Consider the following 27,105-nt stretch of genomic DNA (forward strand, 5'->3'; position numbering starts at 1 on the left):
TTCTAAGGCTGACGGCGGTTGGTGCCCCCGCGGCGATTTTCGTCGCCTGAACAACGCCACAACCCCGTCCCGCACATACAGGACTTCTCCACCCACTTGGCGGGGGCCACCATCTTTTCCAAAGTGGATTTGGTGCAGAGCTATCACCAGGTACCGGGCCACCTTCGGGACGTGCCCAAGACAGCGGTCACCACGCCGTTTGGACTCAAGTTCCTGTGGATGCCCTTCGGCCTCAAGGGGGCAGCGCAGACATTCGAGCGGCTGATGGACTCTGTGCTACTGGATATGCCGTTCTTGTTTGTTTATTTGGATGACATTCTCGTGGCCAGCGCATCCGCGGAGGAGCACCTGACACGGCTCCGGCAGTTGTTCGAGCGGCTCAGTGCGCATGGACTCATAGTCAACCCAGCCAAGTGCCAGTTCGGCCTGTCGTCCATTGACTTCCTTGGCCAACGTGTCTCGCCGCAGGGAGCCGTTCCACTTCCCGCCAGAGTGGACGCCGTTGCCAGTTTTCCATGCCCCCGCACTGTGAAGTCCCTGCAGGAGTTCTTGGGCATGGTGAACTTTCATAATAGGTTTATTCCCCACTCAGCTCTTCCGCATGCGGCCCTTGTACGAGGCCCTGTGGGGCAAGGAAGCCAAGGGTGAAGTAGACTGGCCCCGGGGATGGACGTAGCTTTCGACGATGCCAAGAATGCGCTGGCCAATGCCGCTTTGCTGGCGCACCAGTCCCTCACTGCCCCGATTGCCCTCACGACCGACGCCTCTGACTATGCAGTCGGGGTGGTGTGCGAGCAGTGGGTGGGCGGCGCCTGGCAGCCCCTTGCCTTCTTTAGCAAACAGCTTAAAGAGAACGAGAGGAAGTACAGCACCTTCGACCGGGAGCTCCTGTATCTCTTCCTCGCCACCCGACACTTCAGGTTCCTGTTGGAAGGCCGCCGTTTCACCACCTTCGTCGACCACAAGCCGCTGACATTTGCCATGGCCAAGACCTCCGAGCCGTGGTCCGGGCGCGCGCCAACAGTGTCTGCTCTGTGCCATCTCGGAGTTTACTTCGGATATCCGGCATGTGGCTGGCAAGGACAACTTCGTCGCCGACTGCCTCTCCCGGGCGGTGGCAGGGTCCGTTCACTTGGGACTCGATTATGCTGCCATGGTTGCAGACCAAGCCACTGATGCAGACATCCAGCCCTATCGGACAGCCGCTACGGGGCTGCGGTTGGAGAATGTGGTGTTTGACAGCGCCAACGCCACGCCCCTCTACGACGTTTCCACGGGCCAGCCCCGCCCCATGTTGCCCACCGGCTGGCGGCGCCGTGTTTTTGACGTTATCCATGGCCTTTCCCACCCGGCGTCCACTAAGTTGGTGGGGGCCATGGCTGGCGGCGCCGTGTTTTTGACGTTATCCATGGCCTTTCCCACCCGGCGTCCACTAAGTTGGTGGGGGCCAAGTTCGTCTGGCCCGGCCTCAGGAAGGACGTCAAGACCTGGGCTGACTTCTGCATGGTGTGCCAGCGTTCCAAGGTACACCATCATAACAAAGCCCCCTTGGCACCATTCCTGGTGCCCGAGAGGCGTTTCGACCATGTGAATGTGGACCTGGTGAGCCACCTGCCCCCCTCCCACGCTTCACTCACCTTCTCACCATGGTGGACAGGACCACCAGGTGGCCGGAAGCTGTTCCCCTGTCATTGGCCACGTCTACTGAGGTGGCTCGGGCGTCCATCGGGTCCTGGGTGGCCTCTGACAGGGGCCCGCTGTTAAGGTTTGTGGAAGACCCCAAGCGCACGACACCAGACAGAGATGGGGTTAGCCGAAACTGGCGTGCTTTATTACTTGCTCGTACAAAGGTCAAACACAGGAGGGCAATGAGCGACAAGAAAATGGGAAGTCCAAGGAAAAAAACTCACGGGTAATCCAAACTGGGAACACGGCAGGATACTTCCTCAGGGAAACTTTGCAAAGAAAACCATAAACCAAGGGCTGAGGTAAACTCGGAGAAAAATGCACCGGAAGGGAAGAGTAGCCACTACTGCAAGGAGGTTACGGCGCGAACTGACAACGGCCGCTGGGAGACCAGCAAACTTAAGCCCAGCCCTGACGGCTAAGCCCGGCCCTGACGAGCTGATTGGCTGCCGGCGCGGGGTGGGCGGGCCACGGCGCGGGGTGGGCGAGCCGTAACAGTACCCCCCCCCCCCTGCACGGGAGCCACCAGGCGACTTGCCCGGCTTGTCGGGATGGGAATGATGAAACCCAGTGAGCAGCCCAGGATCCAGGATGAGCTGGCGGGAGACCCAGCTACGTTCCTCCGGACCGTAGCCCTCCCAGTCCACCAACTACTGGAACCCCCGTCCTCGGCGCCGGACGTCCAGCAGCCGGCGGACCTTCCACTGGGGGTGCCCATCCACGATCTCAGGGGGAGGCGGAGCTGGGGCCGGAGGCATCAGGGGACTGTGGGAGACAGGCTTAACCCGAGACACATGAAAAACAGGATGGATCTTCAAGGAAGCCGGAAGCTTCAGACTCAACGCCGCGGGGCTGAGCACCTTCCTGATCTCAAAGGGCCCAACAAACCGGGGGTTCAGCTTCTTCGCGGTGGACTGAAGCGGGAGGTCCTTCGAGGACAGCCACACCCTTTGGCCTGGTTGGTACGTAGGCGCTGGAGACCGGCGTCGGTTGGCTCCCCGACTGGCGCGCTCAGCTGCCCGGAGCAGAGCAGCTCTGGTCACCTTCCAGACGCGATGACACCCGTTCAGATGGGCCTGCATGGAGGGAACTGCCACTTCCGACTCCTGCGCAGCAAAGAGAGGCGGCTGGTAGCCCAGGGACACCTCAAAAGGTGAGAGGCCGGTGGCAGAGCTGACCAGGGAGTTGATGGCATACTCGACCCAGGGGAGGAACCGACTCCAGGAGCTGGGCTTCTTGGCGGCCACGCACCGGAGGGCAGACTCCACGCTCTGGTTCATCCTCTCCGTCTGGCCGTTTGGGTGATATCCAGAGGAGAGACTAACAGAAGCACCCAACCCCTTACAAAAAGCCCGCCATACCTGGGAGACGAACTGGGGCCCTCGGTCCGAGATGACGTCCAGGGGAAGGCCGTGGAGACGGAACACGTGGCTCGTCAGGAGGTCCGCCGTCTCAGAAGCCGCTGGGAGTTTGGGGAGGGCCACCAGGTGCACTCCCTTAATGAAGCGGTCCACCACTGTCAGGATCACAGTGTTACCCTGGAAGGGAGGCAGTCCGGAGACAAAATCCAACGCCACATGGGACCAGGGCCGGCTTGGAGTTGGGAGGGGCTACAGCAGACCCGGTGGCCTTGCTGCGAGCACAGACGGAGCAGGCCTTTACGAAGTCCCTGACGTCTTTCCTCATGGTGGGCCACCAGAAACGCCGAGCCAGGAAGGTGAAGGTGCGGTGGACACCCGGGTGGCAAGCAAACTGACTGGCATGGCCCCACTGAAGAACCCGGGACCGGACTGAGTCCGGGACGAACAGGCGGCGTGGAGGCACGTGGCTCGGGGCGGGATGGGAGCGCAACGCCTGCCTGACCACGGTCTCGATGCCCCAGGTAACCACGCCCACCACCCTGGCCTCAGGAAGGATGAGAGTCAGCTCCTCTGTAGCTGGCTCCCTCCTCGGGTGTTGTCGGGACAGGGAGTCTGCCTTCGTGTTGCGGGACCCGGGCCGATAAGTCAGCGTGAAGTCAAACCGACTTAGGAAGCTGGCCCACCGTGCCTGCCGACCATTGAGAGGGAAGAGTAACCACTACTGCGAGGAGGTTACGGCGCGAACTGTCAACGGGCACTGGGAGACCAGCAAACTTAAGCCCAGCCCTGACGGCTAAGCCCGGCCCTGACGAGCTGATTGGCTGCCGGCGCGGGGCGGGCGGGCCACGGCGCGGGGTGGGCGAGCCACGGCGCGGGGTGGGCGAGCCTTAACACCCGCAGTTCACGTCCGAGCTCTGGACTGCAGTCACCGAGGGGTTGGGGGTGAAGCTCCACCGCACCACAGCATACAACCCGCAGGGCAATGGACTTTGTCAGCGGTTTCATCGGTCTATGAAGGCTGCTCTTCGTGCCAGCCTCATGGACAGCAACTGGGTCGACCGCCTCCCGTGGGTCATGCATGGCCTTCTCTCTGCCCCAAGGAAGACCTACAGTCCTCGTCCGCCGAGCTGGTTTACAGACAGCCGCTGCGTGTCCCTGGGGAGATTCTCCCGGACGCTGTGGCCCCCTGGTCAGCAGCTTCTCATCAGGCTGTGGCCCGGGACGGTGCCAACGCTTTCACTCCGATCCCTACGTTTCACCACTGCCTCCCTCAGTCCTACGTCCCCAAGAATCTGCTGTCAGCCAGGTACGTCTTCGTCCGCCGTAACAGCCACCGTATCCCCCTTGCAGCCCCCCTACGAAGGGCCCTTCCGCGTCCTGGAAGCGGGGCCTAAGAACTTTGTGGTGGACATGGGGGCAAGCCGGAGCAGGTCTCGGTGGACCGTCTCAAGCCTGCCCATTTGGACATGGGTGGGCCGGTCGAACTGGCCCTGCCCCCGCAGCGTGGACGCCCCCTTTCTCGAGCCCCCGGCCCAGCCTCGGCCAGGGCTCCGGCTCTGTCCCCTGCCACTGCCCCCGCCCCTGCCCCCATTCCCTTTCAGCACAGCCATTTTGGCCGCCTCGTCAGCCCCCGAGACGTTCACTGTTTCACTGGGGACTGTTCGCCTGTTGGCTGTTTGTGTTTCATTGTGTACTGTTGTATTACATTACTGTTTTGCATTTTTTCGTGATGGTGAATTCTGGGGCGGGGGGGTACACAGTGGAGGATAGATTCACCAGGGGCTGCTGGTTCTTTAAGGAAGACGTTCAGAGTTATGACGTAGGCACGGTTTAGAATTTCCCAGGAGGTGGAGCCATGTTTTCGACAGCCTAGGCATTAGCTGGTTGCCACGAAAGATTGTGCTGTATCGGTGTTGTTTTGTGTGGCGAGTAAACGGAATTAACTCGACTCGATCTCTCCGTCTCCTCATTCCTGCACTCCCACACAGTATTACTAACATACATAATCTCTGTCGCGAATGAGATGAAATATGAAAAGTAAATTAACTTACTTTATCAAACATAAACTAAAAAACAGCATCAGCTAGCTAGATAACGTTAACTAGCTACTTTAGAGCAGAAAAACAAACAAAACATTGACTAAGATCACACCTCTTCATTCATAGTTAACATTGCAGCAATATCGGGCAGAAATAATTATTTTTACAATATGTGATATCAATACTTACTGAAGCTATTTACCGGAGCTTCTTTCACAATTCACTGTTCTGTTAGCTAACTTTAGTCGTTACCTGTAATTGTGGCGCGGGAGCCAGAACAGAGGACTGTGTCTGTACCCGCTCGTGACGTGACTGTGCAGCCTAGGAGGATTCTGATTGGTCTGCATTTGCGGTCCCGTGAACCCAATCTGACTGTGACCACGCAGGCAGAACAGAGGTACCGGTGCAACATAATGACAGGCATGGTTCACAGATTTATGGCTACATGCCAAATAAGAACCGCTACAATATGCCCCAAAAATAATTGATAATTTGTCATCATTACAACCATAATACTATGGGGGGGTGGAGTTTAATTTTTCCTTTCTTATGGGAGGTCCCTTGTTCGTTATGGGAGGTCCTGCACCCCAGCACCCCCTCAATTCGAGACCTGGTTTAACCCAGCCCACAGCAGTGCAACACAAAAGATAAAAACCTATCCAAATTTCCAAAAACAACACCCTAACAAACAAACAAAAACAGAACAAAGCAAAAACACAAAAACAAACAAATAACAACACAGTCCATTCAGTGCAACAGTCGAAAAATCCCACTGTCCAGAGAATGAACGCCAGCCAGGATGACTGTCGGAACTGCCAGTCTGCATGGGCTAGCAGTTAGTCTAGCCTGCCCCGCTTCTGCGTCCGGTCAGACCACCCTCGGTGCTTCCTCTTCGGGCGCTGCTCCAGGCAAGGCCATGGTTCTTGGGCCCGGAGGACGCAGCAGACCAGGCTCCCTCAGTCGATCCAACGCCAGCTCTCCCAGCCAGGCACCTTTGACACACCTCCCCCGCACTCCACACGACGACACAAACGCAGACACAGACAAAACCACTGCACAGTCGACGCTAGGCGAGGCCGCCACCAGACCGCCTCGGTGTCTCCTCTCAGGCACATCTCCAAGCAGGGCCGTCCACAGGACGAATATAATTAGATTTTGGACATTTTCACACTTCTGCCATTTAAATGTATTCCAGCTCTATTAAATTATGTGGCGAGTGTTAGTGGACAACAATTTTCAGGTCGTACCAAAGATGTTCTATGGGAAGTCTGGGCAATAATTTTGTCTTGTATGATAGCACTGCTCGCTCAGAAGCTAACACCGAGACCCATGCAGCCACGGCCCGTGATACAGCTAAGGCCTTGAGGAGCGTCTTTCGGCGGCATCTGGAGGTAAACAACAGATTGTTACGGGGTCTAGGTGATAGGTAATCGACTAACCAGGCTGTCATACGATAGAAGCAGTTCGGAAGCTATTAACCCCGCACACAGAGACTTGTATCTGCTCCAACACGGTTACTGAAATTGACAGCATGCATCGGTCTTCATTTATTATACTGAAACATGGTCTCAGAAGTGGTTCGGAAACTACACTTGTTATTTTTGTAACTGAGAAAAGTAACGTCATAGGCGAAATACATTCCATATGCGAACAAACGCCGTTGTTTGCCACATTAGCTAAGTTAGTTGTTAGCCAGCCAACGCTAACATGTCTGCAGACAAGACCTCACCTTCCACAACAACGGTGACGAACATTTCCCCTCCGAAACCCATGAATCTTACAGGGAACTGGCATACTAATTGGGATAATTTTAGAGATGAATACGAGGATTATGCGCGAGCGACTGAGATATTGGAGAAACTCAAGGAAGTCCAAGCGGCGACTTTGAGAAGTTTAATGGGCAGCGAATGCAGGCATATCTATCGGCACAACCTCACTCTCAAGGCGCAACAACGAGGTGACGCAAAGGCCATATTCGATGCTTTGCAGTTACTTCAAACCTGCCGGGAACGTCCTTTACGAGCGGTTCATCTTTGGAAGTTGTAGACAGGAAGATGGTGAGTCAGTGGACAATTTCATAACACGTTTGAGAGAAAGTGCTGCTACATGTGAATACGGGGCATTGAAAGATGAGCTGATTCGTGACAAAATTGTGCTGGGAATTGCAAATGAGGATACGCGGCGGCGGCTACTAAGGGAGAAGGAATTAACTTTACCATTTACCATTGAAATGTGCCACGCTGCTGAAGTCACGGACATGAGAATGAGAGCAATGGAAACGGAAAACCTGCGAGTTGACGTCATTAACGCTCTTGCCAGGCAACCATTCAGACAAAACCAATCGAGGCAGAATTATTCACCGAGATCGCCTACTGACAGCACAGCTTGCAGGTACTGTGGGAACGCACACGAAAGAGGCAACGAGTATTGCATTGCCTATGGTAAACAATGCAAATCCTGTGGAACCAATAATCACTTTGCTAAAGTGTGTCTGACGGACAAAAGAAGGGTGAGTGAGGGCAAACGTCACTGTGTCGAGAATTCAAATTCAGAGCAGTGAAGATGACATCTACATGCATGAAACCATAAGGGCTGTACAATCAAAAGGTAAGAAATGGTTCGTATCTCTGCGAATACACAACAAACTGCAACAATGCCAACTGGATTTGGGTGCTACGTGTAACGTGATGAGCTACAAAGATAAAATCAAGCTGACATCTGACACAGCTTTTGCCCAGTAATACTAGACTAAAGCTACATTCAGGAAAGCTAATGAGCTCTTTGGGCATTTTTGAGATTGAATGTGTTATAGGAGGACAAACGCACAAGCTAGAGTTTAAAATAGTAAACCCCAGTCAATATCCCCTCCTCTCAGGTTCCACATGTGAATGCTCGGGACTGATTCATTTCACAATCCCGAATGACCTGCATGCCATGGGGCATAGCCAGCGTGGACCCTTATCCAAAGAGCAACTGCTTAGCAGGTATGACGACATGTCTGTGAATGTTCTCATTCATCCAGGTCATGGTTATCCAAATGAGTTAAATCAAGTGCAACTGGACTTGGTATATATCCGTGAAGACGTTTCGCCTCTCATCCAAGAGGCTTCCTCAGTTCGTGCCTTTGAATTCTGACTAGACCAAGCTAGTCTGACTGGCTGGTGATGAGACTCAGAATTTATCCTCTAGGAGATACATGGTTTGAAAGAGGGGTGAAGGAAGCCATCTACGCAAAACTGGAAAAAACATCCCTCAACAGAGGAGAAGGTCTGCGACACCACCTATCTCCCACTTACAATGTCGTCCTTTCATCTCTACCTAGGAGACTCAAGAAGCCTAGCCTCCAAGAACAACAGTCGGTCACTAACGGCTCCAACGACTCTCATGACCACTGAACAATGAAGTCGAAACTAACACCCCCAACGACCGTCGCTGCTAAACAAATGCAAATCAATAGCTCCGATGGCGACGGGCCCGGCTGGACATCGGAGCACAGGAGAGCCACGCATATCAATAGCGCCGATAACGACGGGCGCGGCCATAACATCGGTACACAAAAGAGCCACGCATATCTATGGCTCTATTAGCGACGGGCGTTGGTAAACATTGGATCACAAAGAGCCACACATATCAGTAGCTCTGACAACGACTCCTAGAGGATAAATTCTGAGTGTCATCACCAGCCAGTCAGACTAGCTTGGTCTAGTCAAAAAGGCACGAACTGAGGAAGCCTCTTGGATGAGAGGCGAAACGTCTTCACGGATATATACGAAGTCCAGTTGCACTTGATTCAACTCCTTTGGATATGTATGACGACGTATTCAACGGGCCTGTCGAATCAGTACCTGGGGAGGTGCATTTCGAGCTGGATAAGAGCATCACTCCAGTCCAGTGCGCTCCTCGCAATGTGTCCATTTCAATGAAACTGGCTGTGAAAGCACAGCTAGACAAGTATGAGGCGAACTGCCACATGGCATCTGTGACTGATCCAACTGACTGGATCAGCACATTATGGTCATTGTAGAAAAGCCAGAGAAACTGAGAGTCTGCATTGACTCAAAGCATCTGGACCAGGTGCTGAAACACTTTCACTATATCATGCCGACACTGGAGGACATCCTGTACAAGTTTCTCACGGCCAGGATTTTCACCCTGGTGTGGATGCTTGAGATGCGTTCTTGCAATGCAGGCTGGATGAGGAAAGCAGTCTCATGGCCACCTTCTGGACCCCCTGGGGTCAAACGCTGGCTCAAGCTCCCGTTTGGCATCTCTGTGGCACCTGAAGTCTACCAGCGCGCACAAGCAGCACGAGTTACTGGCTGGGCTCAAGGGCATCGAACCCATCGCTGATGATATCCTGGTTGTAAGCTGTGGTGACCCTGATGAAGAAGCAGAACATGACTATGATGTAAAGCTCCTGGCACTGATGGAGCGCTGCCGAGTGATGAAGCTGCACCTTGGCCTGAAGAAGCTGCAGTTCAAGGTGAGAGACTTTCACTTCCACGGTCATATTCTCTCAGCCACAGGCCTGAAGCCGGACCCTGAAAAAGTGAAGGCAATCCTTAACATGCCAAACCCGACTGATGCAAAAGGAGTGCAGCGGCTCATCGGCTTTGCAAACTATCTCACAAAGTTTATGCCATGCTTGTCCGAAGTCTGCGAGCCTCTGCGATGGCTGCTGGACAAAGAGACACTATGGCACTGGCTACCCAAGCATGAGGCAGCAGTGCAGGAGTTGAAATCTCTGGCCTCATCTATGCCACTGTTGCATTACTATTATGTAACAAAGCCTGTCACAATCCAGAGCGACTCCATCCAAAGTGGACTTGGTTGCCGTATGCAGCAGGGCCAACCAGTCACATTTGCCTCACTCCCACTGAACAAAACTATGCAAAAATCGAGAAAGAGTACCTCAGCATCATCTTTGCCTGCCAGGCCAGTACTTGTACGGTCGTCAGATGATCACTGCGGAAATTGACCACAAGCCACTTATTTCCATATTTGGCAGGCCTCTCCTCACTGAGTCCAAAAGGCTTCAGAGCATGCTCTTGACTCTGCAAGACTACAGCCTGAAGGTTGTTTACAAGCCGGAACCTCAGATGTTTATCAGCGACACACTGAGCAGGGCAACAGTGCAATGCACAGGCAGAGATATGGCATATCAACAGCATGGCATCTGCTCACTTCTGCAGGAGCAACAAGATGTTCAACAGATCAATCAGGCAGACTATTTAAACATCACAGATCACCGCCTGGCCCAGGTCAGACAACACATGGACCAGGACGAACATCTGCAGTCACTGAAGTCCATGGTTCTCACCGGTTGGCTGGACCAGAAAGAGGAAACACTGTTTGCAGTGAGAGAATACTGGCCTTTTTGAGACAAGATCAGTGCACAAAATGGCATCCTGTTCAGAGGTCAAAAGGTCACTATCCCCCAAAACACTACGACCAGAGTTTCTCACCCACATACACTCCAGTCACATTGGTGGCGACACATGCTACCGCCAGGTCAGGGAGACATTATACTGGCCAAACATGCAGGCAGAGATAAAAGACTTTGTCAGTAACTGTGCTACCTGCAACGAGTATGCTCAGGAACAGCAAAAGGAAACCATGCTGTCGCACGAGCTACCCACAAGGCCTTGGCAAATTGTCAGCATGGACTTATTCAGCCACAAACAAAATGAATATCTTGTCATCGTTGATCACTACTCTGACTTCTGGGCGATTGAGCTGCTCACAGACTTGTATGCAGAGACTGTCATGAAGCGCTGCAAGGCACAGTTCGCAAGGCATGGCCAGCCCAACAAGGTCATCACAGATAATTGGCCACAGTTTAATGTCCAGTTCAAAAGTTTTGCTACAGAATGGCAGTTTGACCACATGACCTCCTCTCCAAGGCTCCAAAGGTAAATGGCAAGGCGGAGTCGGCCGTCAAGATTGCTAAAAATCTGTTACGCAGGGCTGCACGTGATGGCAATGACCTCTGGCAGGCCATTTTACACTGGTGGAACACACCAACCGAACACATGGACAGCAGCCCAGCACAGTGCCTCCTGTCAAGGTGTCTGAAGACTAGCATCCCCATAGCCAACAAGCTACTTGAGCTTTGCAAAGTTGTCGGGGTCACAGACAAACTGCGTCACAGGAAACAGCTTGCCAAGTGCTTCTACGACCGGACTGCTCGTGACCTACCAGAGCTGGAAGTGGGTGAGGCAGTCAGGATGAAACCGCAGCCAGGTGACCACACAGGACATTGGAGGCAGGCATGTGCCTACATAAAGTCACGCCACGCTCTTACCTGGTGGACATCGGTGGCTCTCTCTACCGCCGCAACAGGGTGGATCTGCACATAGCAGAGCAGACATCAAACCAGGACAACACACCATGCACTCACCTGGATGAGCCATATCATAGTCCAGACACGCAGGCAAGATGCACAGAACTGAGGTATGAGCAAACTGGGGGTGAGGCTCCTTGCCCACCAAGCTCACCAGCTCATGGCCCTAACCTTACCTCTGCCAGAGCCCACACTTATTCTAACCCTACTCCTGCCAGAGCCCACACTTACTCTCGGGTGAGATGGCTGCGCAAGCCACCGGGCAGGCTCAATTTGTAATCACGGACTGTACTAAAATGTTGAATTGTTCTCTACTATGGGACCCGGACTAAATTTTTTTAAAAAAAGAAAAAGAAAGAAAAGAAAAGTTAGATGGCAATTTAAGGAAGAGTTGTTTGTGTTTAGGTTAGAATTGTTGTGTTAGAAATTCTGCTCTTCGCAGATGATGTGGTTTTGTTGGCTTCAACAGAACATGGCCTCCAGCGTGCACTGGGGCGGTTTGCAGCTGAGTATGAAATGGCTGGGATGAGATCCAGCAGAGAACCATGGCCTCAGACTGGGAGGTCAGCATCTCCAAGCCTGAGGCCATGGTTCTCTACTGAAAAATTGTGGATTGCTCCCTCCGGATTGGGGATCAGTTATTGCCTCAAGTGAAGAAGTTTCAGTATCTTGGGGTCTTGTTCACGAGTGAGGGTAGGATGGAGTGGGAGATTGACAGGCGGATTGGTGCAGCATCAGCAGTAATGCGGAGGTTGTACCGGATAGTTGTGATGAAGAGGGAGCTGAGTCGGAAGGCAGAGCTCTCAATTTACCAGCCAATCTTCGTTCCAACCCTCACCTGTGGTGATGAGCTTTGGGTAGTGCAGTAGCATAGTGGTAGTAGTGGTAAAGGGTGAGATCGCGGATAGAAGCGACTGAAATGAGTTTTCTCCGTAGGGTGTCTGGGCTCATCCTTAGAGACAGGGTGAGGAGCTCGGACATCTGGAGGAAGCTCGGAGTACAGCCGCTGCTCCTTCACGTCGAATGGAGCCAGTTGAGGTGGTTCGGGCATCTGATTAGGATGCCTCCAGGACGCCTTCTTTTGGAGGTTTATTGGGCACGGCCAACTGGGAGGAGACCCAGAACTCACTGGAGGGACTACATGTCCAATCTGGCCTGGGAACGCCTTAGGATTCCCCAGGACGAACTGGAGGGCGTTGCTGGGAGGAGGGACGTCTGGAGGGCCCTACTTAGCTTGCTGCCACCGCGACCCGACCCCGGAGAAGCGGCTCATGATGAGTGAATGAATGAATGAATGAGAAATTATTTGTATTCTAAGAACTTATTGTGTTGTTGCATTTGCACTCTCTTGAAAAGGATGATGTTATGGGATCTAGGCAATAGGTAATCGACTAGCCAGGCTTTCATACGCTGGAAGCAGTTAAGTAGCTATCAACCCCGCACACAGGGACTTGTATCTGTTCTAACATGGTTACTGAAATTGATACCATGCGTCTGTCTTCATTCATTATACTGAAACAACAAATCAATAGCCACTAAACCTAACATCACATCCTCAACAAAGACAACAGAACATCCACCAGGCTTTTGAAAAGAAGTTAACCAAGCAAGACAAGACATCAAACCAAAGACAGTTCTGCTGCTAGGTGACCATATAATAAGAGATGTTAAAAGCAATGTTTTGAAAACTGTCTGTCTACCCAACGCTACGGTTAGCGACATAGTCCAAACACTTCCACAAGTGTTATTTGACCATCCAGGCAGGCACGAACACTGTGTTGCCTTTAAGGCATCGTGATGGGTGGACTATTACTTTGACAATACCTTTATTTTGATAAATGTTATTCATCATGTCCTCTCAGTCATGTTGAGGAAGCCGGCTGAATTTGTTTAACATGTGCGTTCGTTTAGTTACAAACCCAAGGAAATACGAGATAACCCACACTGTAAACGCCGCAGGGGCAATGTCGTGAGCAAATAATTTCATTGTTATACTTATATAAGTTAATGGTAAAACGGTTATTTACATGAAAAAGCATTTGATTTGTTTGTAATTAAAAGGGTTTTATTTACATTTGAAAAAAGGCATGCTGCCAACAAAATGCTGATTGTTTATATTGCTTTCATTTCAGTTTTCACTCTGTCTGAAGATGGTGTAAAGAGCCACAGTAAACAGCGAGTAAAGCTTACAAAGTACGACTCAAGTCATCATTTTGCAAGAAAGAGTTTAGCTAGTTGGATAGCTGCAGCTTCTACGCTGTAGTGACGACAACACAGTGAAAAGACACAGAAAAGCTCGTGTTGTACATCGTGGTAAAATGGATGCAAGACAAAGCAACAAGATTTCATGGGCGAATGGGAGAAGTTCAAAGTCATCTGCATCGACAACTAGCTCATTAACACGTGCTCGCACTAAGGCGGAGGCAGCTAAAGTACGCCTTGCATTGGCAGACGAAGAAGCTAAAGCTAAAATAGAGAGAGCTGCTAAGGAGGCTAAGTTACAGAAAGAAAAGCCGACAGAGAAACCGAAAACCAGAAAGAGAAAGCAGCTAAAGACCTAGAAGCGCAGCTAGAAAAGGCAGAAGGGATGCTGAGCTAGAAACGCTCGCTATCCGACGAGAGGCAGTGGCTGCCGAAGCCAAGTGGCTGTGTGGGAAGCAGCAGATGCAGGAAAGTTGATGCAAAGTTGTGTTGTATTGGATGAAGCGGGCCCATCAGAGGAAGACAAAATGGAACGAACAAGTGAATATGTCCAGTCTCATTTTGACCCACAAGTACAAAAAAGCCATCCGCCTGCTGACTCCCCAGCACAAGCAGTCTTTAATGCTAGTCCTTCAAAATGTCAGCCCCCTGCCAATGACGCCTTTCAAGTGTAGCCCGGGTGAGAAAAGGCTGGATTTAGTACTGTTGTTAAATGCATGTAATTTTACTGTGTCAGTAGGATTTGCTAATGTCTGAGGTTCGCATCCCATCTGCCCTGAAAAAGAAGAAAAAAAGAAAAGAAAAAAAAACTAAGCAAGTTTGATTGGAAAGTACATGGGCACATACGCAGCATAGTGTGTGTACTCTACTCTGTATGACATATAAGAGTATTTTATTGGTTGATGTCAGATGTCAATAAGGGCAAATCTTTATTGTGATTGGATGGGGGGAGGGAGTAGAGAAAACGTTCGGGAAGAAGAAGAACGAGAAGTTCTAGAGAGTTTGGGAGTGAAGGTCTGAAGTCAAGTGGCGTTCCACTGTTTGCAGCCTCCTCAGCATTATCCTGTATTCGGCTTTAATTATATACTTGTTAGAGTTGACTCTTATACGTTGATCAAACGTGTAAATTGCAAGGTATGTTGAGTCAGATTACATTCAGTTCGAGGCTGTGTACGTAAATTCTCACTGTTAACTTCGTTTGCTAGCTCAGTGAGCTTACGTTAGCTGATTGCTCCCGATTAGCTTGGGTAGTTAGGCTAATCTCATCGTTACTTTAATAACGGAAGTTGTCATTCGAAATACGGTTAGTTACTGACAACAGATAGGAGTCGACTCGGTTTTATAGCACGTTTGAAAGACGTGTTTTATTTTCTGTTCGACCCCAGTGTTCTTTATGAGAGTCTTGCTAGTCAGATATGCTATCAAGTTAGCTTCTCTGTAAGTTAGCTGACCACAGTGTCCATTATCGTTTGTCTTGCTAGTCAGATATGCTATCAAGTTAGCTTATCTGTAAGTTAGCTGACCACAGTGTCCATTATCGTTTGTCTTGCTAGGCAGATATGCTGGCAAGTTAGTTTATCTGTAAGTTAGCTGACCACAGTGTCCATTATCGTTTGTCTTGCTAGTCAGATATGCTATCAAGTTAGCTTATCTGTAAGTTAGCTGACCACAGTGTCCATTATCGTTTGTCTTGCTAGGCAGATATGCTGGCAAGTTAGCTTATCTGTAAGTTAGCTGACCACAGTGTCCATTATCGATTTTCTTGCTAGTCAGATATGTTAGCAAGTTAGCTTATCTGTATCGGTTATACTCTCTGCCTTGTTTCGGTGAGGCTGTAGCTCGTGGGACTGAGTCATAGTATTCGGCAGTACCGTGACCCGGGCACGCGCACCGCGCATTAAGTTTCGTATACAGCAGTTCATTGCTGGATTCTGGTCATCGTTCCCACTCTGTGCTATGTGGGCGCGTACAGAGCTCTTCTGGACTCAGAGTTTCCCTGGCATCATCGTTCACGCTCTGTGCTACGTGGGCGCGTACAGAGCTCTCCTGGACTCAAACAGAGTTTCCCTGGCATCATCGTTCACGCTCTGTGCTACGTCGGCGCGTACGGAGCTCTCCTGGGCTCGAACAGAGTTTCCCTGGCATCATCGTTCCCGCTCTGTGCTACGTGGGCGCGTACAGAGCTTCCTGGACTCAAACAGAGTTTCCCTGGCATCATCGTTCCCGCTCTGTGCTACGTGGGCGCGTACAGAGCTCTCCTGGACTCGAACAGAGTTTCCTTGGCATCATCGTTCCCGCTCTGTCCTACGTGGGCGCGTACAGAGCTCTCCTGGCCACAAGGCGGCGCTACTTGTCCCACACGACAACCCGCGGACATTGCTAAGTACAGTCCCATTCGGCTCTGTTGAGTGAAGGGGCCCATTGTAAGTAGCGTGCGGGTCACCACGCACCCAAGCAGCCACCAGGCCTGCACCGTTTATTAGTTTATGCCGACTTTTGGGGTTATTTTATTTGTGTTATAAAGTGTGTGGGCCCGCCACTGTTTTAACGTTTGTGATATTGAGCAACAGGTATTTTGTGTTTTGCTTTATTTGGGGTATACTCACAGCTAGTGTCATGTTGTCCACTAAATAGATATAATACTATTATCATAATCCTGGTCTCGCTTTATACAAATTCTTTCCCACTCTATTATTCTTCATTATTCTTTATTTGTATTTCCCTTTTTTTGTGGCATTTGACAGTCAATAATTTTGCGCCTTTTTGCATTGCTGCTGTCATAACTTTACTTTATTCACATTCCTAAATTCAATACATTACCTATAAGGAGGTTGTCTGGTCCAGTTATTTCATCTGAATAATAAGTTGAGTTCATTAAGCTTAATTCGCTGGGTATAGTTAACTCTTGTTCAGAGTAGTATTTGTATACGAACCCGTAGCCCCACCTTCCTAGTTTATTCCCTTTCACGGCGTCTATAGACGCAGAGTAGGGGGTGGGCGTTACACAAGTAAGACCTAACAATCCTTTCACCACACGATGGCGGTCCTCTGTCTTTCCAAATGAGCCACTACATACAAATAATGCTAGCAAACCTGCATTAGCCAGTGACGATTTTGGCTGTGCATATGTGCCACCACCAATCAAAGTGGAAAATCAGGCTCCACATGGAGAATGTGACCACATGGAGAAATTAAAAAAAATGTGTTGCACTGACTTAAACAAGTTCGCACAGCCTTTCCAGGCCCAGTGTATGCCACGGTGCACCCGTAAACGAACATCTGGCACAGTACTTGGCTGACCGCGACTTGCTGAGTTCGAGTTTATATCGATTTGACGATTAGCCGGAAAATTATCATGCTTGGAAGTCATCATACAGCAACGCCACTCAAGGGCTATGCCTCACAGCCACTGAGGAATTGGACTTGACTAAATGGCTCGGTAGGGAATCCAGCGACCATGTCAAACGTTTACGGCCAGCGCACGTAACAAATCCAGTCGCAGCACTCAAAAAAGCCTGGGAACGTCTCCAGGAATGGCAGCACCCAAAATGATCGAAAAAGCTCTTTTCAACCGGCTTGACAATTTCCAAGAGTTTCATGAAAAGAACACATGAAGCTACGGGAGCTAGCGGACTTGCTAATGGTACTAAAGTGTGCCAAGGAGGATAGCTACCTCCCTGCCCTGTCCTACCTGGACACTGCATGCGGCACTGAACCCATAGTAGGAAAACTGCCTAATGGGCTTCAAGAAAATTGATCTCTGCCGGTTCGAGGTCCAAAGAAGAAAATGAAGGACCATTTCCACCATTTGAATTCTTCACCAGGTTCATATTCCACGAGGCACGGAAGAGGAATGACCCCAGTTTCGCTCTTCCAAGTGCTAATGGCTTAGCTGAAAGCCGCCTATAAGAGGCACAACGAACCCTATTTCGGTTCACAAGACAAATGCTTCCTCAACAGGTTCGAGCAAAAACAGTCTTGTGAAAAGTGCCAATGACCCAAACAAACGCTGTCCAATACATGGCATGCCACTATGTAAAGCCCTCAGAGCCAAAAGTCTGGAGGACAAAGACTTTTCTCAAAGAAAGAGGAATCTGCTTTAAGTGTTGTGGCTCAACCACTCACTTAGCGAAGAACCGTGCTACTGCAGTTAAGTGTACGGAGTGTGATAGCATCTATCACGACTCTGCTATGCATCCTGGCCCGGCACCCCAAATCAAAGCTCCCTCAACTGCACCACACAACGGCGGGGAGGGAGAGGAAAGCATCAACGTCACAGCTGTTCTCGACTCAAACTGCACTGAAATTTGTGGAACAGGACAAGTCAGCCAGTCTTGTTCCAAGATTTGCCTTGTGAAAGTATATCACAACGGTCAGCCGGACAAAGCTCTCAAGGCCTATGTCATCCTGGATGACCAAAGTAACCAGTCGCTAGCAAGGTCCATTTTTTTTAGCTGTTCAACGACAAATGTAAACCATATTCTTACTCTCTGACAACGTGTTCCAGCACAGTGGAAACATCTGGCTGGCGGGCTGAAGACTATGTTGTTGAGTCACTTAATGGAAAGATCACAATCCCTCCCCCTCCACTCACTGAGTGCAAGGATATACTCGACAATCGGTCCGAAATCCCATTGCCAAATAAAGCTCTACATTACCCACATATTGTCAAGGTAGCAGAGCACATCCCAGAGCGTGACCCTGCTGCTGAGATTCTCCTGTTGCTCGGCAGAGACCTAATTAGAGTGCACAAAGTACGAGAACAGGTCAATGGCCCTCACGATCCCCCCTTCGCCCAGCGCCTAGACCTAGACTGGGTGCTAGTTGGCAAAGTTTGTTTGGCGAACACACACAAGCCGATAGTCAACACCTTTAAGACAACTGTGCTGGACTATAGCCGTCCCTCTCTCCTCCAACCCTGCACAAGCTTTTTACACAAAGAAAATATTCATCATGGCAGGGAGGGGCAAGACAGGATCTCAGAGTCCAGTAAGGCCTCAGAAAAGATGTTGGGACAAACCATATTTAATCACACTGAACATGACAACAAGCTGGCATCTTCAGTTGAAAATGAGAACTTCTTGAATCTGATGGACGAAGAAGTCTACAGGAATGAGTCACATAGTTGGGTAGCCCTGCTCCCATTCAGACAGCCGAGACGAGGTTTGCTTAACAACCGAGAACAAGCGGTCAAACACTTTGCATCACTCCACCGAAACCTAACAGGATACTTCACAGACAAATACCTCTTCACCTAACAGTGGAGACAGTTACAGGCTTTGGCCAACGACTTATAGAACAGTTGGAGTCGAGAGTACTTGTCCACCTTGCAAGGCCGGAAGAAATGGACAAAGTTACCCCAAAACCTGCAAGAAGGAGACATTGTCCTTCTCACAGACGATTAAGCTACCCGCAGCAAGTTCCAGACTTCGAAGGCGGCGGGACGGCCACTGGGCAACCGCACCTCGGGGGTGGCGGGACGGCCGCAACCGGACCTCGGGGGCGGCGTGGCAACCGGGGGGAGGGGGGGACAGACCTCGGAGCGGTGTAGCAGCTGTGGGGGAAACAGACCTCTGAGGCGTCCCGGGGACACTGGGCAGCTGAGCCCAACAGGTCAACTGAGGTGGCCGGTCGAAACTGTAGAAGGAGTTGGCCGGTGTGGCCGGCGACTGGTAGTCGGACAGGACGTCGGCCGGCCGTCGAGGAACATGGGATTGGCGGAGACTCCGGGGACCTCCCCTGACCAGGCGGGTTCCCCAGAGTGGATCCAGGGCTGGAGCTCGCTCGGCACCATCCCTCGATTGGTGGTTTCCCGGCCGGTAGGCAGGCTGGCGGCTAGCGGGTTCAGTGCCCGTAGACTGGGAGACGTGCTGTAGCCGCTTGAGAGCAGTGGTGAGGCTGGTGATGGCGGCCATCATCTGCTGCTGTTGAGCCTGGACCTGCTACAGCTGGGAGCAATCCGCTGTCAGCTGTTGAAGCATGGGGTTGATCTCTCCAACAGAACTGGAGATGGAGCGGACGCTCGCCTCAAGACACTGCAGCTTGGTGTGCTGTCCTCCCAAAACTGCACCTCGGGTTGTAATGGCGGTGCGCAACTGCTCTAATTCTGCTGGGTCCATATCTGGTCGAGTCTTGCTGTAACGTCTTGTATTCGGACCCAGTTGCACAGAAGAGGCCCCGGCGGGGGGTCCTCCCTATAGTCCCCGGGTCCTATAGTCCCCGGGTCCTATGTTCCCCGCTTTGTATGTGCAGGGGAACATAGGACCTTTCTTTATAAATAGGGTCCTATGTTCCCCGGGGAACATAGGACCCTATTTATAAAGAAAGGTCCTATGTTCCCCGGTCAGCAGGTTTGACGCTGTTTGGCGCAAAAAGTGCATTTTCAATAATGCACTATTTAGGGCACATTATTAAGAAGACAATGAATCATACGATTTCTATTTTTATATCACAAAAACGAATTCACAAAGTCCAGGTTGGCTAAAGTATGTGGAAACTTTCGACACTAAACCAATTTCAACTTATTAGGCTATAGCCGATATTTGGGCGCATAACCCACCCCGGTAGTTCTCTGATATTTATGCGTGAAATGTGTCACTTATCGAGGAAAATGCGCCTCGCCGAGTAGGTGAGCTGGCTCGTCTGTGTCTGAATGTAATATAGTAAGCCTATATTCCTTGGGCAATTGTACCCGGGCGTAGCTCAGTCGGTAGAACTCGCCTATGGATCGCAAGGTTGTGAGTTCGATCCCGGGTGCCGCCAACTCAGCGTATGAGTAGCACATTGTGCGAGAAGTGCTGGGAGCTGAGGATAGGTGTTGTGTTCCGTCCTCAGCAGTCCATCTCCCAGAGGTCTAGTGCATTGTACCAGGGATAGACTCCTGCGAAAGCTAGCTGATATCGACAATAGGCAAATTCCGACCCACTTCTTCTATGTTCGCTAGAAAGCCGTCGTTCCCATCATAACCACACCAGCTTATTGGGAAAAGCATCTGACAGATATTAGATAGAAACCATCTGCTCAGTAAGGCCCTTTAAGCATCATAATTGTAATGATAATAATAATAATAATAATAACATAATAATAATGACAATAATAATAATAATAATAGCTAATAATAATAGTAATGATGATGATGATGATGATAATAATAATAATAACAATATAGCCTTATATTAGAAATGCTAAAAATTGGATAATTGAAATATTTATAATTATAAAGTAGGCTAATATAGCATGGTAATAACAAAATAATAACAATATCTGCCTGGTCTCTTAAGATTCTAAGATGCTGTATGCTACAGAAATAACGGGACATAGGCCTAGGCTAATGAATACGCCTTTTTGACAAAATATGAATGAAAGGCTAATCAACAACGCTAAAGCTGAATCACAAAACACATATTGCTCGAAAAATAATTTATAAATAGCCAAATGCACACATGATTTCGAGTTTGGAAATATTTAAAACTTGTCTGGATGTGTGGTCATCTGCACGCAAGTTTCCTGGCGTTCTAAACCACATGATCAAAATTCACCAATGTCTAAACCGCCTGCCAACTTGCAACAATTTGCAACAATCGGTTGTTATCGGTGATAACTCGTGGACTCACTGTCATGTGCTTACTAGCCTACAAGAAGACAAACAATGGCGATAGTTATGGATGGTGATCGAGGGGGCAAAGTGTTGGTACATGAGAACTTCAGATATCAGAAGCACCGCACCAATCAAGACACCATTAGATGGAGGTGCTGGAGGTGGAACTGTAGAGTGCCACTGATCACAAATAGATTTGAAGTGGAGGACGTGGATGCTAACATTATTGTGCACGATGTTGGGGAACACGTGCATCCCCCTGACGGAGAAATGGTGCACCGTGCAGAATTCCGACAGGGGGTGATTGCAGAAGTTGCGAGGGAGCCAACAGTCCCAATCAGAAGGATCTATAATGCGCAAAGGGTCCTGCAGCATCGGTAACGTCAAATCCAAGGTGGCGGCGACAGACCACCACCACAAGGATTCCAGTCTGTAAGGACTGTTATGGCCAGAGCACGCGCAGCAGTCACGCCCCCGATTCCAGCTACACTTGAGGATGTCGTCATCGAAGGTGCATGGGCTGAAACATGGGACAGGGAACAGTTCCTCCTGCACCAAGACAACGAGTGGGCTATCGCTGTGTTTGCCACAGAGGGAAACATCAGGAAGCTGCGAGGCTGTGGAACCATCTATATGGATGCAACGTTCAGAACGTGCCCCCGCCCCTTCAGCCAAGTTTTTACAGTACTTGGAAACATGCATGGCTTCGTTATCCCTCTTGTGCATGCGCTGATGGGCCAGCGCACAATTGGGCACTACCGGCAGGTGCTCGATTGCATCAAACGGGAAACCAGGAGGATTACGCAGCACCACTGGGCACCTCAAAAGGTCATATGCGACTTTGAACAGGCGCTTATCAATGCGCTGGAAACAGAACTTCCAAGGGCACAAGTGAGTGGATGCTACTTCCATTTCAGTCAAGCCCTGTGGAAGAGGGTGCAAAGACTTGGACTGACTACTGCATTCCGGGATGACCTTCAGTTGGCAGCAGTCATCCGCAAGGTGATGGCACTCGGCCACCTACCACTGGACACAGTTCAAGGCAACTTCGCCCTGCTCGTTCACCACCCAGACACGAGGCGCGTCCAGCGGGACCATCCAGAGCTGCATGACTTCCTGCAGTATGTCGGGAACACATACGTCCACGATGGAGCCCTCTTCCCACATCCAATGTGGAACGTCTATGCACGCAACATGGAGCAAAGGACCAACAACCACGTTGAGTGTAAGTGACTAAGACTTATTTTCTGATTTATTGAATAATCAGCGAACAGACTTTATTTTTGATGTGTGGCCCATAACACGCTTAACATTTTCATGCGACACCACAGAAGCGTGCAGGCTATGATAACGTAGGCCAATTGTATGATTATGGTTGTGTAAATTAGGCTATACTGTTTTTAGTCGATTATTTGTATCATTATTTAAAAAAATAATATAGCATCGGTGTAGGACTCACAGTCAACCATTGCTTTGGATACTCTTAAAGCTTGATGAATCTACATTGTTTCCATCAATTAGCTGTGGAATTTACCATAGGCTATGTGTTTAACTTTCATCTTAAAAATCAGTTTAACACAATCCAGCATAATTTTTGGAGGTCTACATCACACAAAGGCCTACACTCCTAAAGCTGTATTATGCATTCATGTTTATCAAGCCACTGTCAACATGTTCAGCATTTTCACATTTCTTTAACAGTTTACATGATTAACCTCTTGTTTTTGTTTTTGTAGCTTATCATCGCACTCTAAATGATGCGGTCCAAGTGCGCCACCCATCCCTTTGGATGTTTCTGCGCCACATTAAGGACCAGCAAACCCTGGCAGAGGAAAGGCTGGAGATGGCGGAGCGAGGAGATGCTCCCCCAAGGCGGAAGCCCAAGTTGAGGAGGTTGGAGGCCCGTCTCCTGCGGCTCAAGGGTCAACTGGATGCTGGTCACAGAGATTTGGAATCATATTGGAGGGCTGTAAGCCACCACATTTTCAGATAGGCTGAGTAGAGGTTTTAGCCCCTCTTTGTTGAGTAGCCTAATGGGCTAGGACTACTCATTTTGCTTTCTTGAAGAAGAAAAAAGCCTTAACGTTAGGCTAGTTAGGCCTTGGAGATTTTTGTTTTAGACCATGCCTTTTCTGGGGGGCTTCTGCCATAGACCAACCCTTTTTCAGCCAAGCTTTTACTAGAAGCATTTTGTTATTAATAGCCTATTATCAGTGTTACTATTGATAGTATTATGCCTGTAATTGTTATTTGTTATTAGGCCTCTTTTATAATTAGGCTATTATTATTATTATTATTATTATTATTATTATTAAAGAAGAACATCAAAGGATGTAAGGTAGCACCCATCAAATGAAAAAAAAGACACAATTCTCTATTTTACCATTTCATTGTTTGGCATCAGTCAATAACTTGGCCGGGTGGTCTTCTTCAGAAACCTTAATGACTGATGCCAAACAATAAAATGGTGAAATAGAGGACTGCCTCTGTTATCTTTTTACCATTTGGTGAGTGTTACCTTACATCCTTTGATGTTCGTCTTTGATTCATGTTTTTGGTTTAGCACCTCCACAAGCCTTTAGTTTTTTGAGAAGCACATATTATTATTATTAGGCGATTAGCCTATTGTGTAAGGTAGGCGGCCCCCGTTGATGGATACTTTGTGCTGGTCCTAAATTCCCAAGTCCTGGTCTAAGTTCTCTGCCTAAAAAGTTCATCATTAAAGTCTTTTTGAAAGAAAGTCTGCCAAGTGATTTAATATGGAAAACGAACTGCAAAGTAACAAGAAAGTAAAGGAAATGGCTAGGTTATACTGGTAGGCCGGCCTACTGCAAGACAAACTTGTGTTGATTGCCGACTGTCCATGCTGAGCCGGAGAGCCAACTAACTAGGCCTACTGCAGTAAATATTGGTAAGAAATAACAATAAAGCAAATTACAGCCTCATCTAGGCCGAATTTGGATACGCACTCAAGGTGGCCTGCGATATACAACAGCCATCAATGGTAATACGGCCTAATTTAATCAGCGGAGGAATAGATTGTCGTAGCCTACATCTCAGCCATGACCCCAGTTTTTATTATTTTGGACCCGTTAAGGAAATAATTTGCAAAAAAGGTTCTAAGTTCCCCGGTTTGTTCCTCGATTGGCAATAGCGGGGAATATAGGACCCTTTATTTGGAAAAAGGTCCTATGTTCCCCTGGAAACAGCGGGGAATATAGGACCATTTTTCCAAAAGAGGGTCCTATGTTCCCCGGTGTCTATTGCAACGGGGATTATAGGACCTTTTTAGGGGAAAACGGGGAATATGGGACCCTTTTTTTTTTTCGAAAGGGTCCTATGTTCCCCGATCGGGGAACATAGGACCCGGGGAATATAGGACCCGGGGACTATAGGCACGGCCCCCGAGTAAAGCTCACTATGACTCAAGTCATAATTTGGCAAGAAAGAGTTTAACTAGTTGGCTAGCTGCAGCTTCTATGCTGTAGTGAACATAACATAAACACACTTACGTTAGGGTTTGTGGAAGACCCCAAGCGCACGACACCAGACAGAGATGGGGTTAGCCGAAAACTGGCGTACTTTATTCCTTACGCGTACAAATAGTCAAACATCGGAAGGCAATGAGTGACAAGGAAAAACGGAAAGTCCAAGGGGAAAAAACTCGCGGGTAATTCAAACGGGAACACGGCAGGATACTTCCACGGGGAAACTTTGCAAGGGAAAAACATGAACCAATGGCTGGGGTGAGTTCGGAGAGAAAAGGACCGTGAGGGGAGGTTACAACACGAACTGACAACGGGCGCGTGGAAGGCCACCAAACTAAGCCCAGTCCTGATGAATAAGCCCGGCCCTGACGAGCCGATTGGCTGCCGGCGCGGGGTGGGCGAGCCATAACAACTTATTGTGCACGTTGGAACAAATAACACTCGTCCTGGAATGACACGGGGCTCCAGCTGTTGAAAAGAGACTTAATACACCTAATGGACTTTGTACAACAAGTCCCAGCTCAGATATTTGTGTCAGGTCCAACCCCGAGTATAGGGAAAGGAATTGAACGTTTCAGCCACTTTGCAGGCATTAAATACCTGGCTTTCTGCCACATAAATTGTTCAAAATTTGAACTTCATTGAAAACTTCAACCTGTTCTGGGAGCAACGGAACCGTTTCAGAGTGGACGGGGTTCATGCAAACAGAGTGGGGGTCACATGCTTACTGCCAACCTAACCTACGGCCTCCAGCACCTCAGCTGCTGGTGTTAGGACAGGGTCAGGAAAATCTGGGAAAAGTAGAGCAATCTTTTCTACCCGGAAAACAAGGACTACGCCCTGGATCATTCCCAGCCCCCCCCCCGAGAGATCCCACACAGCTAATGATGCAGCTAAAATGCACTGATGAGATATTAAGCAGCACCAAAAGCTCCCACTTATCCAAACAAACCAACGGCAATCTCCCCACAGTCACACTGGACATGCTGACTACTAGGATCGACTGGGTCCATACCCCCCCCCCCCCACACACACACACGTTCAGCTCATGTCTCCCTCTGCTTACTGGGTATAGACCCTCTGCTGCAGTTACAACCCCCCCCCCCCCGGACAACGAGGATCAGCTCTAAAGTCTGCAATTCCTGTTTTGTCCAGCTTCAGTAGGAACAAAGTGGACTCCAGCTACTTCATCTAATCTGACTCTAGTTGCACACCAGCAGCCACAGCCTGCCACAAAAAATTGCGTGAATATTACTTTTAAACATTAAATTTAGTGTTGCCAAACATAAGATCTTTGGCAGGAAAACTATTTTAATCAGTGATTTATTCATCAAGCACAATCTCAATTTGATGTTTGTAACTGAAACTTGGTTAGACCAAGACACCAGTGCAACTGTTCTTATCGAGTAAACCCCTGCCAGCTTCAGTTCTGTGAGTGAAACCAGACAGCATAAGAAAGGAGGTGTAGTTGCCATTTTGTTTAATGATTCACTCCAATGAATATGTGGCGGTTCAGTTGAATTGCTCTTCTCGAGTTATATTTTTAAATATCTACAGACCACCTAAATATAATGGAAATGTTAAGTGTCCTGGTTCATAGTCAATTATGCGAATATAAGTTGTGGTTATTATTATTGTAATGTGGCTCTTAAGAGTGGGTTTTATATGTTGGGGGGGGTCTATCTGTGCTTATGGACTGTATGTGGATTCGCTATGAGAGACTTTCTTGTAACTGAGAATGGACACTCGCCTGTGTTAAGAACTAATTGCAATGGCTCTAATGACTGATTGATTGATTGCTTGATGAGTGAGTGAACACTGGACCGGGATAGGTTGCTTCCCCTTATAAAAGGAGCAGTATGATGAACGAGGGGGAGTAGCTTATCGGCGGGGAGCTGTGATGCGGAAGCCGGACGGACGACAGTGGTGGGACCGGCGCCGGGAGAGCGACGGCAACGCGAGCTAAGTATTTAATTCAGGAACCTTGGCGCTGCATTCACATCTACTTAGTGCTGTAATCGCTGCTCTAAAAGCGGCCGATTGTCGTCCTGATTGCTGTGTGTTGACCGTAGCCTACTGCCGAGGAGACCGGTGTTCATCACACGTGCGCTACATCCGCGAAGTGGAACGAGGAGACGAGCGACGGGTGACCATTGTGTGTGCACAACGCTCTCGACTCTTCCAGATGAAGGGAAGTTGTATTTCCATTCTGTTGGTGTTGTGCTATTGCTAGTTTTCGTCCTCTGCTCGGTGAGGCCGTGAAACCGAGCCCTGTTGTGCTTCCTCTGTAGCTGGGGGCGGAGCCTCGAGCGACTACACTCAGTGCACTGAAGTGCCGGCTGGGGGCGTTCGACCTGATCGAGACGGCGCCATTCCATTTATGCCCTGG

The sequence above is a fragment of the Lampris incognitus genome, chromosome 3 (genome assembly GCF_029633865.1).
Source record: "Lampris incognitus isolate fLamInc1 chromosome 3, fLamInc1.hap2, whole genome shotgun sequence".
Taxonomy (NCBI): Eukaryota; Metazoa; Chordata; class Actinopteri; order Lampriformes; family Lampridae; genus Lampris; species Lampris incognitus.